General features: G+C 40.0%; 1 protein-coding gene across 5 annotated transcripts in view; it reads right to left on the bottom strand.

Moving 5' to 3' along the window:
• LOC145994809 (tachykinin-like peptides receptor 99D) overlaps positions 1–20338 on the bottom strand; it is a 616641-nt gene that overhangs the window by 323444 nt on the left and 272859 nt on the right. For all 5 annotated transcript variants that reach the window (XR_014442396.1, XM_083131117.1, XM_083131116.1 and 2 more), the window contains one exon: positions 20228–20293. The gene's annotated coding sequence lies outside the window, so the exon portion shown is untranslated. The remainder of the gene's footprint in view (positions 1–20227; positions 20294–20338) is intronic.

Below are 20338 nucleotides of genomic sequence, written 5' to 3'. Positions count from 1 at the left end.
AGACTTCTATTGTTTGAAACGCGCTCACACACACAAACACACATCGTACGGTATTTTCAAATACGAGTAATATTACAGTTTCCTCTAACAGGCGCAATATGTGACGCAGACCGTAGCTTTGCGATATCACGTTCTGCTGTATCACGTACTTCATGTTCTTGCAATGCTTTACTGTGGCTTTCCTCTGTTTACGAATTACTGGGATCGGTCTACTTTCTGTCGTGGTGGAGCATTAAGACTCGCCAAGGCTGCTTAATATGTACTAATTTCTTTGAAATGAGTACTTTCATGAGTTTGGTGTTCTCTGTGAGTATTCTTTCATCAATTACATCATATCACCATTCATCCTCATCGTCGCGATTAGCCAAATGTGGAAGCAAAGGGACGCTAAATAGCATAAATCAAATCCAGCGAAAAAGATGGCCATTGTCTCTGGTACACGTCAGTCGTACATTCAATTCCAAGGAGTGTAAGGGGTGACACTTCCACGTAGTACACTCTGAACTGAATTTTGCAGACTAACGAGGCTCTGGCGTCAAATCTAATTGTCCTGTGTTCTTCCTCATATCAGACCCTTTGCGATATTTATATGCCCTGATAGAAAGCATGACGAATTTACAGCTGCTCTTGTTGAACAATTCATTTTCTCCTAAAAAATAATAATGAATGTACACATTAAGTTCTATTGCTCAAATTACTAACTAAATTACAAAAGCGAAGTAAAATAAAACAAGCAAATCAATAAATCAAACAAAGACAGCTTCATCCTTATTTTAGAAATCTTCGACAACTTCATGTAGATGCAAAGATGATGAGGAGAAAAAGATCTTACATCAGCAAGTCTCTATATCTTCCCGTATTGTCTTGTTGCGAAGTTTCATAGCAGTAATATGAGATGAGCGGAATAACGGAGATTGCTTATAATGAAAATAATACAAAGACAAAAACGAGCCAGTCTATGAACTTAATTTACTTTTGGCCTGCAAGACATCAGCAAACGTACTCCACCCGCTCCCTCAGGCTTTGTCAAGATGAATCTCCTACTTGAAAGAAGATGGGAGAATTGCAAAATTCAAACATTGAGATCTATGTTCAGATTTTCTTTCCGCGTTCTCCGGATGGAATATTAAATAATATAGACGGGAAAAAAAGAGATTTCTGCCCTCTTGAAACACAAAAGGTTTCAGTTTCTCATTTATGCGCTGAAGCTTTCTCCCCCTTTTTTTCCAGAAAGCAGGCCACCCGCACAGGCACCCTATGTTTTTTTTTGTCATAAAGTAGTAATATTTGATGCAAGTGAATCTTCTGTGAATTCGCGCCTTTTTAGTTTACTAAGATTTAATCATGATTTGGGGAAGCAAAGAAAACTCCAATACAATGTTTAAAAAGAAATAATAAAAAAAAAAACAGTTTCATTGTGTTCAGTAAGAAAGGAATTTCGGTGTGGTGTGGAGTAGTACAACGTTCAGAACGAGCATTCCCGTTTCGCCTCAATTAAGCTGAACGGGATATTTGGATAACCAATTTTCAGACGGTCTCTGTCATACAAGACGATAAACGTAAACACCAACAAATTTGTAACACATCGTTAATATGAACAGAAAATGAAAGGTGAAGTTTGCATACAGAAGCAGAAAAAAACATCTCCTTCGCGTCAACAGAATTTCATTCCTCAAAACAAAACAGGATGTAGAAGAAAAATAAGAAGAATGACAATATGTCTACCATTATATTTTCTATTGGCTGTAGATAACATGTAAGGGCTCTTCTTCGGTCTTCAGAAGATTCTCTCTCTTGCTCTTGTTTCCATGTCAATTTCTTTTGTTTTAATTCTTTGTCTCTCTCTCTCTCTCTTTCTCTATCTTTCTTATTTAATTTTTCCCTGTATTTTCTTGATTTTGGTTTTTCAATAATTTACTTTTCTGTGTATTTCTCTTTCTTTATCTTTCTCCCTTCTCTCTCTCTCTTTCACTATCTCTGTTTTTATCTCCCCCTCTCACATAATTTCCCTTCTGTTCCTCTCATTCATTTTCTTTTATCTCATAATCTTCGTTTCTTCTCACTTATTCCTCATCCTTTCCTCATTTCCCCTCTACTCTCCTTTTTCTCTTTCCCTTATCTTTTCTATCCTGTCTCATTATCTTCAATTATTTTCTCTCATTCTACTTTTCCTTTCTCTTTCGTTCTATTATTCTCTCTCACACGTTGTTTTGATCTATTTTGCTCATTCCCGCCTCCTCCTCTCATTTTTCTTCTCTCTCTCTCATTCCTTTTTTATCTTTCTCTCATTACTAGACCTCGGATTTTACGTTTTTGACCTATTTTTTTTCCTTTGCAAGTAAATGATAAATAAAAAGTTACATCAGAGTTTCATTAAAAACCGCGACAACTCATGAAGTTTTATAGAGCCTAATATTTTGCTTGATAGAACCTATTTTAGGTTTTGTGTCTAAATCAAACCATTTTTAAGTTTATATATATATTTTTAAGGTTTTACATCACACAGAGGTATTTGTTCCGTTTAGTAATGAAAAAATTCAATGACCAACTTGTTTGAAACATACTCTCTGCCGTTTCTCTCCCTCTAAGTCCATAATGTTCTTTGAAGCTCTAAACAAAACAAAATGTCTGGCGCTACTGTTGCCTGCACAGTCCAAAGTGTAAACTTATGATTCGCTTACTTTTTGTGCTTTCTAGCATTCAAATTTGCACCATTGACTAAGCACCTGTTTAAAGATCATATATTATACATAATTCTTTTATCATATCGATAAGTAACTTTTGCTAACAGTACAAGTAATAATATTACAATAATCAGTGGATCATTTTGAAAATAATGCATAGAAATGAAAATTTGGTTAGAAAATTAATATTTTTGATGGTTACTTATATCTCTACCTAGGTATTAAAATTTCTCAAGGTTTCTTTGAAACTTTGATTTTAATAATTGTACCTAATTAGTATTTTTCAGAATCTTTGAATCATTTTAAGTTTTTTGGAACCTGCTTCAGGAATTTTTAGGCGAATTTAGTATTTTTAGAACCTATCATAGAATTTTTAGAACCTATTTTACGTTCTTAGGACCTGTTGTAGGATTTTTAAAGACTACTTTAGGAACCTAAAATTACATTTTTGAGAACCTAAAAATCCGATTGATTGATTGATTTAGTTTTTTTTTACTTCGCGTTTTGTGCCTCTCGGCTAATTTGCGAAGATGGGGATGAGTAATGAAATGATGATATTGATGAATGGACATTCACAAACAATCAAGACCGAGCGGGATTCGAACCCGGGACCCTTTGCCTAAAAATGCGACTTATACTCATTACCTAGCTTTCTTCTCACTCATTCTCTTTTTCCATTTCTCTCTCTCCCTTTCTCTCGCTCTGTTTTGATCATTCCTTCCCCATTTTCCCTTTTTTATCATCCCTCCCTTTCTCTCTCTCTTCCACCCTGTATGCATGTGTAAGTTTCTGTATGCTTGTGTGTGCGCCTCTCTCTTTCTATTTCTCACAAAAACAATGTGGGTTACATTACACCAAGTAATGAAATATTATAAGCCAGATAAATTATGGCAAGTTGACGCCAATATCAGTAAAAGTCGACACCTTTCGGCTTGAATACCTCACTCTCATGCTCTTCTATACCCAAAATGCGCGAACGAAAGATGTTTGGAAGTAAGCAATTTTCGAAAAATCATGGAGAAATATGGTGCGTCGGTGGGGGGAGGAAGTGTGATGCGAAATCATCCCTCCGGCACCCTCGCATTTCCCTAGGGATCTGTAGAGGTGAATTACTGCTTCCATCTGCTGGCAGCAGGCCGTAATAACTACGAACGACCGCCGTAAATCTGGTGCTAAAATCCCACACAATGGGCCTAGTGCCACCGCGGGGACTGATACGCCATTATTAAAGCGACGGGACCTGTCTAGCGGGTGAACGTCCAGCATAGAACGGTTTGAATGCATGACGAAGGTGGAGGGGCATTTCGCACTTTCGCTACTCAGTTTCCGATTGTTCGTCGTGCCGTCTATTTCGAGTCGATCGGCCGCTTTGGTGACGTAATTCAAGTTGGATTCCGATTAAGCCCGATGCCGGGCTTGTCTATGGAATTTCTGAACGCTTGCCCAACACCTGACATCAAGCTTTAGGACGTGCGAAGTTTCCGCCATACGTGTGCACATGAGCGTCGAGGTACATATTGAAAATCGTTACGTCATCATAAAATAAAAAGAAGAAATAAAATAACAATAGAGAGATTGTGTGTAGGTAAAGGAAAGGTAGAGTGTTAATAGGAGAGGGAGAGAGAGGAAAAAAGAGGCAGCGTCAATTGTGGACGAGAATGGGTCAAGGCCCAAAATCGGGCAGGCCTTATTTCCCGGCCCACCATGTCAAAATGGAGAAGGACATTTTCATGATGAAATTATATTATAATATACGTATCTTATACATATTATATTATATAGATAACGACGAATTTGCCTGGACCACGTAACAACAATGTGATTATGGAAATATATTTTTATTTGTGAATGTGGCTCACCCACATCTTTGACAGTCCTCCAGTGGCCCGCTCACGCCGTAATGTCTGGTGCCGCCAATGAATGAAAGAAGAAATGAAGACAGAAAATGAAAGCAAAAAAAGGTATAATCCAGGAGCGTATATTCCAGGCTAGCTAGGAAATCTGCGAAGCCTGAAGCCTGGAAAGTAAAATACTGAAGAAACTGTAAATTTACCTGATTTGAAAAAGAGGATAATGGCGATTTTGAAGTTGGCAACCTGAATTCTTAGGAGTTGGCAACCTGAATTTTTATAAGTTTGCAACCTGACTACCGTTGGGATAGCAACGTGACTTCCTTGAAGACGTCAAGAATGAGTCTAGTCTTCTGCCTTCCTCCATAGCCTAGGACCAGGTGTCAGTGAGATAGCCCAGGTCTTAAGACTCAGCATACGCCACTGGTATAATCAACAAGAGAGAGAGAGTGATAGAGGAAGAGACAATAAGAAATGCGAAATGGATTTTGCAAAAAGGTAAGAGGAAAATTAATACAAGGGAAGAGAATAGGAAAAAAATAAATAATTGAAGAATTAACAATCGTTCTGTTATCTTATCTGTGACACCCCCTCGTTTGACTCTTCTTGCACGCGCTAATGTATGGACATCTGCGCGCTCTCTCTTTCATTCTTACACCTTTCTCTCTTTGTTTCTCTTATCTTTCTCTCTCTCTTCCTTTCATCTTTCTCTCTCTCTTTCCATTCATCTGTCTCCCACTCTTCTTTCTCCTTTTCTCCCATCGTTATCTATTTTTTCATCTTTCTTTCATGTTTCTCTCTGTGACTTAAAGTTAACTGAGGTCAAATGTAATAGAAATCGAAATCTCGCATTGAAATCGAATGATCCTGGTTTCGATTCCGTATAGTGGCAACGTCGTCGCCTTGTTATCAAGCGGTACCGCGTACCATACCTGATGGAAGCACTTGCTGTTCCAGATTCCACTTTAAACTTCAGGTCCAGTCCTGATTAGCCTATCTGCGCATAAAGTGAACTTAACCTCAAGGTAATCTTAGCTAAGTAGAAAGTAGACTGAAAACAAACTTAACCTCGAACCAGCCTCACTTTGGATCTTAGATTGGACGAGCGGAAAGGTCGACCTATCTCGACCTGCCCTCCGCAAAACTTGCTTCCTCCAGACTACCGCGCAGGAAAGCATAAGTGATGCGCAATATTCATCATGGGTGAGGAGCAAGCAGGGTCAAAAGCTTCCCTCCCGATTCTCATCTCGTCTTGATATTCTCTCGCTAGAGACGGAGGGAATTAAATTTCGCCCGCGTCCTCCAAGAAGCACATGTCCATCCTTTCAGGTTAACAGTTACATATTGCAGTATAAATCACTCCGGGCAATTTCTCTTCATTCCACATATCAACTCGGCCCGAGGGAGAAACCGCTGTGCTACAGATTCTCCGAGCGTCTCAGAAACGATAAATCAAGCTTTCTTCTCTTCGATTGGATTTTACGCGTCCTCATGTCCAAAACAGCTCTTTGGTAGTAATCGCTAAACAAAATATCTCTCCCGTGCATCGACCGCCGCAGTGTACTTACCGAAGTTTTGTAGTGGTAGGTTTAGGGTTTGCAGTCTTGAAATACGATGGCCGATTTTTCTCAAATGTAATACCAGACCATCAGAGCCACCTGTGACGAAAATATAATTCTGCGCCAAGTTTCTCTGCTAGGGAAAATGTTCTTTCTCTTCTAGTTTTCACTCATATTTAAATCTAGCGTCCCACCTGCGTTATATTATATTAGCGAAGCAGTACACGCTGATGCGAAGGCTGGTAACTGCAGTCGTTTTCTCCCCTCCACGCAATCCCGTTCCCTCTCACGTGTTCAATGGTGGAGCAGTCTTGCGCCACTACTTGCGCAGAAACTTGTTTTCGTTGGCTTGCTCCAAAGATACGGGGACAGAGTATACATGCATAAGTTGATGCTGCCATCTTTCGGCTATATCTGGTATCTTTTCGAAAATGACAGGTGGTGAATTTGGGGTGACCTACCTATATAAACAGAAAGAGAGAGAGGGGGGGGAAGAGATGGAGGGAATGATAGAGAGACAAATATACAATTTGTAGGCGAATGTAATGTGACTGTCCAAGAAAGAAGTTAATTTTATACAACAACGGAGGTGTGGGTCTATGGATTTAATTTTATTACAGAATAACACATATTTATACACAACAATGTGTTTGTTATAAATTTTGTTACAAAACAACACTAATTATTTTAAATATGGAGAATGAATTGTTCTCGAACATAATACGAACCTTAATTTTGGAAACGAAATTTGACCCAAAAAGTACCCATTAGATTCGATTAAATACGGTAATTTGAATATGAAGAAGAAACACCAAGAACAAGGATAACTTTTATAACTGACATATTTTGTCTCCAGATACAACAATACTTGCAAATTCTCAACAATGGCGCTATTATAAGAAACGTGAAACATTTTACTGAAAAAAAATATTCTCTGCTCCTTGCCATAGTCCGTCCCTACCTTAACGCAACCTACACGTGTCAAACACACAGCGTCAGGTGACAAGATGTACGACTTGCAAAGGGGGAAACCTGTTATCAATTTCTTTACGGGACTCCTTCTCCATTCACGTCGGCGATCATTTTACTTACATTTGCTCCTCTTCCAGAGCTTTCGGGGGCAATTTGTCATTCCTCTTGACAGCTTAAGGGTAGCTGGATGCGAGCAAGGAGACGCGCCAGATATCATCTCGGAAGGAAGTTTGTGTGCAGAAGATATGGTCTTCTTTAACGCTCAATTAGCAGGCATTGTTGCCATCTCATTGTGTTTGGATCTGAGGAGATTCTGTCTTAAGGAAGCCAAATCTTAATCCCCAGAAGGTCAGGCGCTAAATTTGTTTTGATAGTGAACGCCGATCCTTCGCAATTTTGCTAGTACAGGACGTTGATGAAAGTCGGGTGCCTACGCTCAAGTCGAACCCTCACCTTAAAAAAAAAAACAAAAAAAAAACTATACTCTGTCCCGGGAATCTGTGGAGAAAGGCCGCCCGTAAAGGTAGAGAAGGGGAGAAAGGGAATAGGCGGAGCGAAGCAGTGCGGGCAAAAGGCTGATAGCTGCAGTCTCGTTTCCCTTCCCTTCCCTCTGACGCGTTCATTGGTCGAGTCACTACTTCCGCAGAGATAAGTTTCCGTTCGTTTGCTCCAGTAATTCCCGCGACAGGGAATAGCAGATTAGTGGTGAGTGCGATAACTATTTCAAAATGGCGCATGGAGTATGTTACAAATATTTAATTGTAGAATTGTTGCAAAGACATTTGTAGCATCCCGCAACACTTTATTTTTTAAACAAAATAATTGAGCAGAGAATAAAAAAGACAACTACCAAACTTCGTGAAGTAAAGTTATGAGATAATTAAAGAATCCTGAATTTAAAGAATTATATTCAAAATCTACTATAGATTCAGATCCAGATCTAGAAAACTAGAAATGACAGTTTTCGCTGGTGTTGGTCGATAAAAGTTTTATGAAACGATTAATTCAATTTGCATTAAATTAGTCTTTACATAAAAAAGAGACGTCGAAAAATTATATTCTTCCTTGTTTTCTTGACTGGTACTTTTGTTGACAAAATTCATCCGTAACTAAAGATATTATGAAAACTATTTGTGAGATTAAAGTCATCCAATTTACATACATGTAAAACACATGTTTTAGACGCATCCAAAAACAAAGTTTATTCTAGAAAAAATACGAATTGTAGACAAAATTCATGAGTCATATATATATTACAATTCATTTTACAAAATAGTGGCCGTCTTATGGTTTCTCCATGCACGGTTCCGAATTCGAATCCTGACCTAGTAATAGGTGGTGAAATCACCATTCGTCTTCACCTACGCAATTAGTCAAAGGTGGCAAAAATACAACAGCTGACAAAAATATCATTATTTTAGGTAATGTACAATCACCGGCAATAAAATGTGACACCTATATCCTGAAATTTTCGCTTTCCAGCAATGCGTTCTGTTTGTTCCCTAACTCTAGTACGATAAGTGGATGTTAATAGCATATTTTCTATAGCAACTTTTACCACGCCGTAGAGTTAGGCAACACACGCAACGCCTTGCGGGGAAGCGAGCATTTCAGGATCTAGGTGTCACATTTTATTGCCGGTGATTGTACATTCCACAAAGAAGAGAGCATTTAAGGTATTTCAATAAGGCTCGGCGATGAACCAGTCTCTTCATACGACTAAAAATTAAGAAAAATAAACAGAACAAATGCTTTTCATAAACCGTTCCCAGCCTTGAATTAATAAAGAAGAACTCACCTTTCATCATCTAAGCAGCGACACAGATCGGCGCCATTATTGGAACACAAAAAGCTTTAAAAACGGGGTGGAATGAAGACGCTTACAGCAAATTTACTCTCTTGAACGTACACTTCATTCGCGCTAATTCGAGTGAGAGACATTGAAAGAGCTCCTTCTTCTTTTTATCCGCTCTCCTTCCCCCTCTTTCTTTCATCAGCGCTTTTCGCCGAAGAATTTCTTAATTTTGAATTCATCTTAGGCTGAGGCAAAAGCGAAGGGACTTTCTTTATGAAGGGTGAAAATGAATTCTAATTGACACGGAATTTGCGAGTGTCAAGTGAACCGTCGGAAATATTAAGGGTGATACCATGTTAGATTTTATTAGATAAATAAGTCCTATTATATCTATGCAGATTCAAATTCCGGTTGTTCTCGTAGAGATTTCATGGTTCATCCAGGGCGACAGGCTAAGGGTGTGGTTGGTTCGATAATACTAAAATAATAATACTTATTCTAACTGTATTGCTTAACACGTATGCACGTAACGTAATCATATTAAGTGATTTAGCTGAGTTAATAATTAGAAAGACATTTGTTAGTGGCTGGAAGTTCGGAGAAAATTGCAAGGTAAAGGCAAATCCATAACCAATTGGAGCAGTTTACGTCATTATTACAACCCATCATGGAAGTACAGCGCCACATTTCAACCTGGTGGCGGAAAATTGAACTTTTTTATCGCCATCTCTTCCCCATGGTCTGCATAGTGGATTCACCAAATTTCAGAGTTCTACGATGCCTCAAACCGGCTACAGAGGGCTCTGAGTTGGGCAACTTTAATTCTAGCCACCCGGTATTATGGCATAATCATAGAGATTATTAAAGTTCAAATCACCAACCCTGAGGCCTTCTGTAAACAAAACCACGTGCATGCAGAAAGCATTGCAAACTCATAGAAGTAAAATAATCCACACGAAAATCCAGCGTTGTTACAGGATTCATTACGTAAGGTAAAACAACGGCCAGTTTGTAGTATGGGATAGGCAATGCTCTTTCTTTTGTACTTATTGCTTAACCTTTATGGTTAACTCTTTGCACCGGTATTCATTTCCAATAAATTTGGCTTCTTTCTTGCATGCGAATTGAATAGATTTTACTTGCATTTTTTTTTAGACAAAATTATATAACATGGTAATGTATATGGGTCCGGTGTCCCATTCTACAATCTCTATTTCGGAAGTTTTTAAATATTAAGATTATGTGATGCTAAATATGAACAAAAATTTGGAGCGCGGAAACAAGTATTTACGAATATACACCTGTTTGAAGTTGAGATATTGTCGTTTGAAATTGTTAAGTCCAAATTTCCCACCGATTCCGGGCTCCGCCCCTGGGGTAATTGACCTACCGCCCCCTACCGCTACCGCGGCCCCGCCTTTATCTATAGTGTCCCCTTTAAAGGCGTGTTATAAATTGGCCGAAGTCACCTGCCCCAACACTATTTCTCACTGTTTCCCGCATTGACACATGAAGACACCAAAAATTAAGACTAAAATTAAACCTAAGAGGGTAGCTTACCTCTTTTTACCAAGGCCAGGCACTGAATTGCGGGTCGAAGTTAAATTTCAAAGTCCAAAAATTAAGTAACTCCTATGTTGAAAGTCCTTGTTGTCCTTTTCCACAGAATACTACCCTCCACCCCCGTCCCATCATAAAAATAAGAAGTCGCAAATTATGCCATCCACAAGTCATTTAGAAAATACAACCCACCCTTTTTCGGCCTCCAGTTGCCAAAAAGAAATAATTAATTGAAATTTCTGAAGTCGCATAAATTAAATCTAATGTCTGAAATGTCCGACCCATCAATATATCACACAAATAACATATCGCAATCGCAAATGTTCCCATTGCACAAGTCAATCATAAGAAGAAAAAGAAGAAATTCAGACTTGCGCCTGTGACATGAATCCATCCATCATCCGCTATCATAGAAGCCCTGAAAAACCTCTTTGGCGTTACGCAAGGAATTTTAATTTTAAGAAAAACGTAAGTTTCGTAGCACGTAGATCTAAAAATATACCTTCCGCGCTATTTACAAACACTGTTTGTTATGAGGAACTAAATATTTTCACGAAAATATTTGAAATGTGCGGAAAATCGAGGGTGTAGAATGATACCCCGGAGCCACGTATATTTCTAAGGTTTGATATAGAAGGAGTGCATTTGACATTTGTTTGTAGATTTTATGTAAATTGTATCTTATGTAACTAAATTTTTTAATGTTCATAAGTAAACATATGCAATGCTGTAAGTCCAAAAAATATATTGATAACGATGATCAAAGCAAGACAAATAAAGTTCGTAATTTTTTTGCGGTTGGAAACTTTGACATGCATCCTAATAACGATTTTTGTTCCGCCAAATATAGTGCACTTCGTAAAATAACTTAGTGACATGGCAAGGCAAGATATAAGTGTGAACATTTGGTAGGAACATGCATTGCAACTTTCAATGAGCTTAGAGATTTGTGTACATAATTATATTTTATAACATTGGTTATTTTCTAAAAATAATCATGTGAACAGCAAGGAAGTAGTGCCACTTTCAACATGCGAGTTCTATGCGTGCGGGGAGGTCTCCGTGTTCAGTGATACATCGAATCGGTGAGACGGTTTGTTTACAGAAGGTCTAAGGGTTGGTGATTTACACTTTAATTCGATTATGTCTATACCCTGTCCCGGTTATCTCTGGAGCAGGCGAACGAAAACAAGTCTCTGCGCAAGTAGTGACGCGAGACGGCTCCACCAATGAACACCCGAAAGGGAACAGTATGGCATGAAGGGGAGGAAAGCGACTGGAGTTACCATCCTTTGAGGAACGTGTACTGCTTCGCTCTGATCACTCGATCTCCCCTACCTCTTCTCTGACGCTATGCGCGCCTTGCTCCAGATATAACCGGGACAAGGTATAGGCTTATTGACAAATATAAAATTTGGATTAAATTAGTTGACGACTGGTTGAATGTCCTCTGGCCAATATCATTAAATTAATTTGGTAACAGCTGATTTTTCTAGTGTGTTCCATTTTGAACATCCCAAAATTTCAAATTAATCAGAATATTTCCGCTTCAATATTTGTTAATGAAAATTGCTGCGTAAACTAAATTGAAGGTGGTACCCTTAGGCCAACCTCCAAATTTGGAGGCTGGACGCAACGAACAGCCCGGTTAGTTCGTTTGATTGCTCACCAGCACTGGCGAGAAAGAATTTTCTGTTATCGCAGTGGAAACCCGAACGAAAAGGACATCTTTCCAGGTGGTTGAAAGGTCGGGCTGCAAGTCGCGAACTTCAGGAGAACCTCTCGCGGCTCGCCTGTTGAGAAACACTGTTCTACATTGTCTTCATTTGGTAATTGTGCTGCTCGAGCGCGTGCCGTTAGTCGGCTGGAACCACGTCGCTTGCCCGCGAGATGGAAGGTGAGTGTCCCTTCAACGCGATCATATTTGGTAGCTTTTGAAGACGAGGGTTTCGTCAAGTCTCTCTTCAGCAAGCTTACTGAGGAACACTGCACTAGAAATAACTGATAGATTGATTTGCTTTATTTTACTTCGCTTTTTGTGCCACTTTTGGCTAATTTGCGAAGATGGGGATGAGTGATGATATGATGAAATTGATGAATGAACTCTCACAAATATCCATGCCCAGGTCGGGATTCGAACCGGGGACCCCTGGCGTTGTAGCGGCAAATAATTTGATCAACAACATGTTTTAGAAAAAAATCAATTCCGTTGCCACCTCTCTGTCTGTCGTGAATCTCATTAGTTGCTATCATGCGGTGGATGTGTCGGGAAGAAATATTTATATTAGCTTCTGTATAGTTTGCTAAGGTGATAAGTGATAAGCAGATGAGTGTTGGTGTTACAGAAGGTTGTTTCACGTCAATGGTAACGATTTTGATCACCAGGGAGCAGCACATAGGCACAGCACACAGCAGCCAGAGCCGATAGGACGAAAGTACTGTGTGTTGACTTGCAAAGAAAACGGTTGGTATGTGAGTGAGTGTTTATATTGCACCGAAAATTTAAGTCTTTTGGGAGGGGCACATCTGTGCCCTTTCCGACGTTGGTTATAGTTATAGCCAGATAATTAAACTGTGCAAGACGAAAGCTTTCCATGTGTCAAAGAGGGGCATCAACGCCGTGTTGAATGGCCATAAAGCTTGCACTGTACCTGTTGCTGGAACCAGTCAAAGTGGGCCTCGGACATATCGGAAGTTCAAGCGTTCCCCCGATGTTGTGGGGAAAGTGAGATCCTTGGTGCGACGTGAAAACCCTGCAACACAAAGAGCGATTGCACAGGCAGTGCAATGTTCCTCTGCAACTGTAAATCGCATCATAGCCCAAGATTTACAACTTGTGCGGAAGCACAAGGCTCAAGTTCATAAGCTGCGTGCCTCACATGTCCAGGAGAGGAAGACCAACAGTCGGAAGTTCTACGAACGCCATCTGGCTTGGGACTGCTGGAAGTATGTGGTGTCCCTGGATGAAGCATGGGTGTATCTGTCGGAATGTGATTAAAAAAGGGCCATCTACTATCGTCCACGTGATGCAAGAGGTCGATCTCAGTGGGTACGTGAATGTGCTGAAAGTTTTCCACGTGGGTTTATGGTTGTTGGTGGTTACTGTTATAACGGCAAACTTCCACTGCGCAGAGTGGACAAAAAAGCTAAAATAAATGCAGCCTATTACCAAACTAATATTTTGGAGCCACTTTACAGACATGATATTTCCTCTCTCTATGGCAGCGACACATCTCGCGTTGTCACCCACCAGGACAAGGCATCCAGTCATACGGCAAAGTCCATGCAGGCATACATGAATCGGATGGCACGTGAAACGGGCATTCATGCAATCCCCTTTACAGACATTCCTGTGAAATCCTCCGTTGCCTCTCCCATGGATTTTTGTGGGTTTCCGTTGTTGAAACGAGCCTTGGGAAGAAGACGTCCCCGCACAATTGAGGGTCTTTGGAAAGCTTGTCAGGAGGAATGGGATCGTTTGGACCAATGTGTTCTTCAACGCAGTCTCCTCCAATAGAAACTCCGCTGCAGGGCCATTGCTGCAAGACAGGGGTATCACGTGGAGCACCACCGCTGGTGGCGTCACGGATTTTCTTAAGGTGAGGTGGGTTCTAAGTTTGTTACCATGGACGTGAAACGACCTTCTGTATTAGTTTTGTTACAAAGCCTCAACAGAAGTAAACTTTAGAACAGAACAGGGTCTCGACACAGACGGTATATATATTCTTTTCCTACATACTCCTTTCTTGTTCTCTTGAAAATGAGAACCGATCGTATTTTCTTGGGCAACAGGAAAGTGTGAGGGAAGTTGCTAGGCTTGAAATACACAAATGACCTTGACGTCATCAAATAGGCAAAAACCTATAATAATGTTAATAAACAAATATAAACAAATGATGGATATTAGATGAAGAGATTAATTTAACACAAGCACACACACACACACACACAGTTATCCCATTAACCAATTTTTAGTATTGATTTGACACAGAAAAGAACTTGAGATTACACGAACACTGACCAGTTTCACACTGAAGATCAATATTCATCTTTCTCTCCTCTCCATTTACCTGCAAGACTTGATTCATGCCAAACATGATGAAATGAATTTTGAGATTTCCTTCCTCGGGAATCCCATAAGCTGCATCCCCCAAAGATAGTAGGTGGGTGTGGCAGACTGAGAGATGAATGTAATTGAAGCGCCTTCACAATGGTTGCTCCAATCGACTGCCAAATGAAGAAAGATGGGCATAATGGGCGAACGGAAGGGCGGGCAAAATTAATGAAAACCAGGGGAAATTCATGGATTGGCGAAAATAGCTTCCAGCTTGCAGGTATTGTCAATGATTGCATTATGTAGGCAACGAGATGATTTTTTTAAAGGATAATTTTGGGAAATCACATTTTACTTGCGATATTTCTGTCACTCAATGGGAATGCTGGGATAATACTTGTAATGAAAAAGGTTCTCATTCAGTCCTTGATGCTATCATCTTTCTGGGACAGAGCCAGAGGCGGACGAGTGTGGGCAACCGCCCACCTAAAGATTTCTCTACCTACCCGAACAATCTGAAATCGAATCTAGGACACTTTGATTACAAGGCGACAGCATTAACCACTGAGCTGTCAGTAGTAGATACCCAAATCCAAACATCTAGTGATTCATTTTCGGTCCAAAAATAAGGAGACCGCCTCATTGGCTCACTCAGTGCGTCGAGACGCCGAATGACGACGCCGACATCAAAAGGTTTCACGTTCGAGTTCAGGTCTGCACGTGCGCGTTCCTTTGTGTGTGCCCCTTCATTACATTCATGAGTGTAACCTCACCTAAGTCCGATTTATGCACAGATAGGCTAATCGAAACTCTATCTACACTCTAAAGTGCGATTCGAATCACTATGTGCATCACCGGGTATCGAACCCGAGAACCCTCGATTAGAAGGCGACGATGTTACCACTACGCCATCGGGAGGCTCTATGATGTAAAATGAGAAGAATAGAAACATGAATTAACAAGGCACTTCATCTTTCAGTAATAAATAAAAAGTTAAGCACCATAACTCAAGAGACAGGTTTCGATATTTTACAACTCTATTTGCGAGCTCATTCACACCATAAACAGTTTTACAGGATTCAAATATCGTCGAAGATAATTATAATATATATTGCTAGAGTTAACGAGCTGTATCTCTGTAGGTGACCTTGACTAATTCGCGCAGATACATGTCCGTAGATGCTACCTACTCGCCGTTGAGTGGTCGACAGCTCTTACAAAGTTAGAGGAGAACGACACCCATTGGCTAAGGCAGCCGGTAGCTCCTCCCTTTGCTACTGCGCAGCCAGTTGTGGTCAAGGTTCACCCGCAAGGATACAACTCGTTCACTCTAGCCACATATGATGGCCCATAGCCCAGGCAGAGAGGGAAACGCAGCCAGTGACTTTGACAGAATTCCTGCAGCTTCAATACAAAGGATGCGGATTGGCTGTCGCAGTCACGTGAGTCTCTACTGTGTATCGCGCATGCGGGTGCATCGGCAATCACGTCTGGCGAGGTGTGTAGTAACTTCCCGTGGCGGGCGGTGACATTTAACATTAGGGTAGCAGCCCCAGAAAAATAAAAAAAAACTCGAGAAAATACAAGGTCTATCTACTTCGAAACGATCTTTACTAAGTGGCTATTTTAAGGTCTAAAGTAGTATTTCCCTGTCTACAAACTCATGCCTCATGCTTTCAATGTTTGAAAAAGATTTTTCAAACAATGGCATCCATGCACAATATGTTATTCTTCTGTCGTAAATCATAGTTTTGGCGTCTCTACCGTGCTCTAAAGCTTTTTATTATATTTTTTTTTTTAAAAAAATGCTTCGCTGATCTGCCTTAACGCTGTCGATGGCATTGGTAAAAAAAATCGCTGTACTTAGATATTTAACAACACAGTCTGCAACACTACGGCAGCTACAGCAGCAGATCTTACAGATTTTACTGCGATTGCATTTCTAGCCCTGCTGATTGGGGGTAAAGGTATCATACATAGAAGCGGGTGTATTATTGGATGTTCAAAATCATAAAGTCCAGTTTTCATTTCTTGCTTTCACTGGGTCCGATGCATTGGGGAAATAAACAGATGTATTGCCAAATTGACACAAGATGGTGCCAAGGGTTGCCATCTCGAAAAAGAACTGACTTGGAGGACTACAAGTTCATTCCTTTGCGATGGTAGAAAATAATTACAGAAAAAAATAAGTAAAAATAAATTATATTGCAACTGCAATGCTGTGGGCCAGCAATACTGGTCTTGCAGTAATGTAATGCTCGCTCATGGTGACATGAAAAGTATAAGGTTCCTCTTCACTTTAGGATAGAAAAATCAAGAAAAAATGATATCTCAACGATGGCTCTCGGCTTTAACGATATGCAATTCAACATGAGTGAACACTGACTTCATGTTTCACAAAAGAAAGATTTTCACTGAAGATATTTTACACCTTCTGAAATATGCCAAAAACAGGTGGGAGATGAGTCTGTTTTCATTAAGAAGACCTGTGTAGTAAGACAGTATAAAATTTCACTGGAAAACTGATCTTCACCTTGATTGCATCTGTTGCCACGACGACTGCAAATTAGAAGATATGATACAATATGACTCAGTGTTGCAAAGTGACAAGTTTAAATTTCTGTCAGGATGCTGTAATGTAGCAACAAGTGTCGAGTGTGGTGCAATTTCCTTACAAGTGGTGAGAAGATTCCTTCAATCTTAAAATGAAATCAGCCAGAAGTGCTTCAATAGTGGAACCAAAGGGATGTTTTGCAAAAATTAAATTTAAAAGTAAGATAGCATACAGAAACGATCAATCCTGAAGAACTGGTAACTGGAAATGTTTATTCCATCTGGGGTAGTTGTGTGGTGGTAGGTACGCAACGCATTTATAGAGCCTGAAATTCTTGATAAGGAGAGCGAAAGAATGGACTCATTGTATTATCTCAAGGAAATTGTAACGCAAACAATTTGTTAGTATGGGTTAAATCTATTCGACCAACAGAGCAGCCCTTAGCACCAATTTTCACCATTCGGAATGTTGTCACGTTTCACTAGTTATAGTTTAAGTGGAAGGATTGCTTGTGATTGACATAATAATGATGTGGCATAATGAAAACTGATGATTACTAGGAAGTCCAATAAGCGTAATGGCATTTTAAATTTATTGTGTGTGGGCTTTTATTTTGGATGTAATTGCTACAATATATGAAAAATGAACATTTTGAGAGCGTCAAATGTAAAGTATTCCTCTGCACATTGAAAAACGCCATGAAGGCTCATAGCAGATTTGGAAGCAGGGGCTGAACATATTTACGATCTGGGCCATTATAGAGATGTGATCACTGATCAGCAACTCCCAGGGACTCCCCCATGTACTTATTGCATTAAGGGCTGGGTGAACCTCAGAATCTGCGAAGCGAACCCCGTTCTCCTACTCGGCGTTCTGTCCCCCAAAAGGCTGAGCCACCGTGATGTAGAAAATACACCTTCAAAATTAAAACACAATTAAAGGACCCTTTCTTAAAAATGTGTAAACATGTTTCTTCCGGATATGTAAAAACAAGTCTTAACTCGGAACCAAACGCTAAGCGTCACAACAATAAACAGAGAAAATGTTTTGTTTGGAATAACCAAAAAATAGTTTCCAACAAAGGAACATTTGTTTAATAGGCGACAAGCAAATGATTGTTCACTAGTCAAATTCTTTTAGTAATCGCACATCTTTGTTTCGAGTTACCACCAAATTTAGTGAAGGCTATCCATTTTTTTGTTTATGGTTACCAAAAAGTTTAACCAAATGTGTTTTGTTAATTCACCCCAGTCAGTTGTTTTCTTGTGTATGTAGGCACATTTAGTGACTAGGTAACGCAATAGCAACACCTCACATATTTTACTAGGATGATTAAACATTCCGACAGGTTTAAGTAAACTGGGTGAACCCTTTAATGTTAATGTGCCATATTCAGGGCAAAAAACAAACGTTGGCAACACTGCAGATGGAAGAAACAATACCGCGTGCACGCTAAGCACGTCTTTAACCTTTCCGAGATCGTGATTGCAAACAAGGAGAGCGAGAAGAGCACACACACACACACACACACACACACACACACACAGAGAGAGAGAGAGAGAATTTCCTTTCATCCAATTAGATAGAATGGCTGCAGAGGGAGTACGGTTCAGTTAGCATCATTGTTGAGATGCAGATTTAAACCTCGCAGAGGAAATGCTCTCTATGGAGATTAAGATGATATCAGAAATCTCCGAGCTGGTATTTAAGGTGAAAATTATCTTCGCAGCCTCCTGCGTCGAGGCGTTTATTGGAGCGTGAAAGCAAGCGTAGGGGGATTTTCAATTTCACGACAGAGACGCGCCTTAAAGAAAGAATTCCAGGAACATTCATAACCGCTCTCAAGTAAAACATGGCTTCCTAAACTGATTCTTGTTAGAAACTTCTGAAGTCGAGTCGAATCAACAAGTTTTACATTCACGGACTCATCAATACTGTAAAACGGTAAGTCGAATAGGTGCTGATGAAAATAGTGAAATTAGTGACAAACAAAAATTAGGCGCTCAAAATCAGTAAACTGAGGGGTTACAGGAATTTAAATCAGTACTGAATGTGTGAAAATAGACTTGAATATTTCATGAATCAGTATGTACAAAGGGTAGAGAGGAAATTCGTATTTCTAGATTGTTGCGTACCGGACCGTACAGGACCAAAACTGAATGTAGAACCTGTCCGGCTGTGAAGGACCAGAAATGAATGATGATCCAAACCGGTAGGATCTAAATGTAAGTGAAATTGTAGGTACCACTTACATCTCTCTGGTATGGATTGTGTCGCTACAGGGCAAAGTTCACCGCGATCCTCTTGGGAGTTGTAAAGAAAAGACAGGCACACACACTGATAACTATAACTATGTATTATAAAGTATATGCACATAACACTTGATTACACTTCCCATGCACTCCTGTCTAGGGAAAACTGTTTACACGAAGTTGCAGCTGGTGTTACAACAACGCGCCACTAATGAAACGTAGCCACGTTAGGCTTACGGTATTGTCCGCGACGGTTTCTGGCTGCGTCCCGAGTGGCTTCTCTACGCACACTGGCTGGAAGTAACAACCGCGCTAAAATGGCGGCAACTAGACACCGCGCTCAGAATGAATTAGCCAATGGGAGTGCAGGTTACTTAAAGCATTTGATATACACAAATAGACAATTGAAGCTATATGCAATATAAAATATATAACGAAAGAATAAACATGGTTACTTTTATAGATAAATCTCCAACATAGATTCTCGTATAATATTGTTTCGCACTTCCACAAGATGTATAATATAATACAAACTTTCACAAAATTTGGTAACAACACTTGATGATTTACTGACGCGGTATCTTCTGATCAACAATTATCGAGTCCCGTGCCCTGCAGCGCACCTTCTGTTCTTTCTCGGAAAATTGGAGGATAAATATAAGTTTCTGTTAAAGAACCGAAAACTACACAGTACCATCGTAAACAAGGTTGAAATCTCCCGCCCGCCCGATTGAAATCCGTATGTTTACAAGAACCAGCCTCAAACATGGCTGCTCGATCCCGCAATGCAACAGTTTGTGACGTAGGTGACACACACCTATATATGTGTGTGTGTGTGTAAAGAGAGAGATAGAGGCTGAAATATTTTTCAAATACCTCCCCGAGCACAAACACCCGTGCCCACACCCACATATTCATAAAATGATAGAACAGAGGAGGCTACTTACATTTTCTGTTTGTGCTTCCTTGGTCCAAGACGCCGCGATACAATCAACTCGAAGTGCATTCCGACACTGAAATAAGAAGAGATAGATGAATTAGTATACCATCTTTCTTTT

Source organism: Lepisma saccharinum, chromosome 11 (assembly GCF_977018435.1).
Source record: "Lepisma saccharinum chromosome 11, izLepSacc3.1, whole genome shotgun sequence".
NCBI classification, from domain to species: domain Eukaryota; kingdom Metazoa; phylum Arthropoda; class Insecta; order Zygentoma; family Lepismatidae; genus Lepisma; species Lepisma saccharinum.
This window is presented reverse-complemented; position numbering and strand designations above follow the sequence as displayed.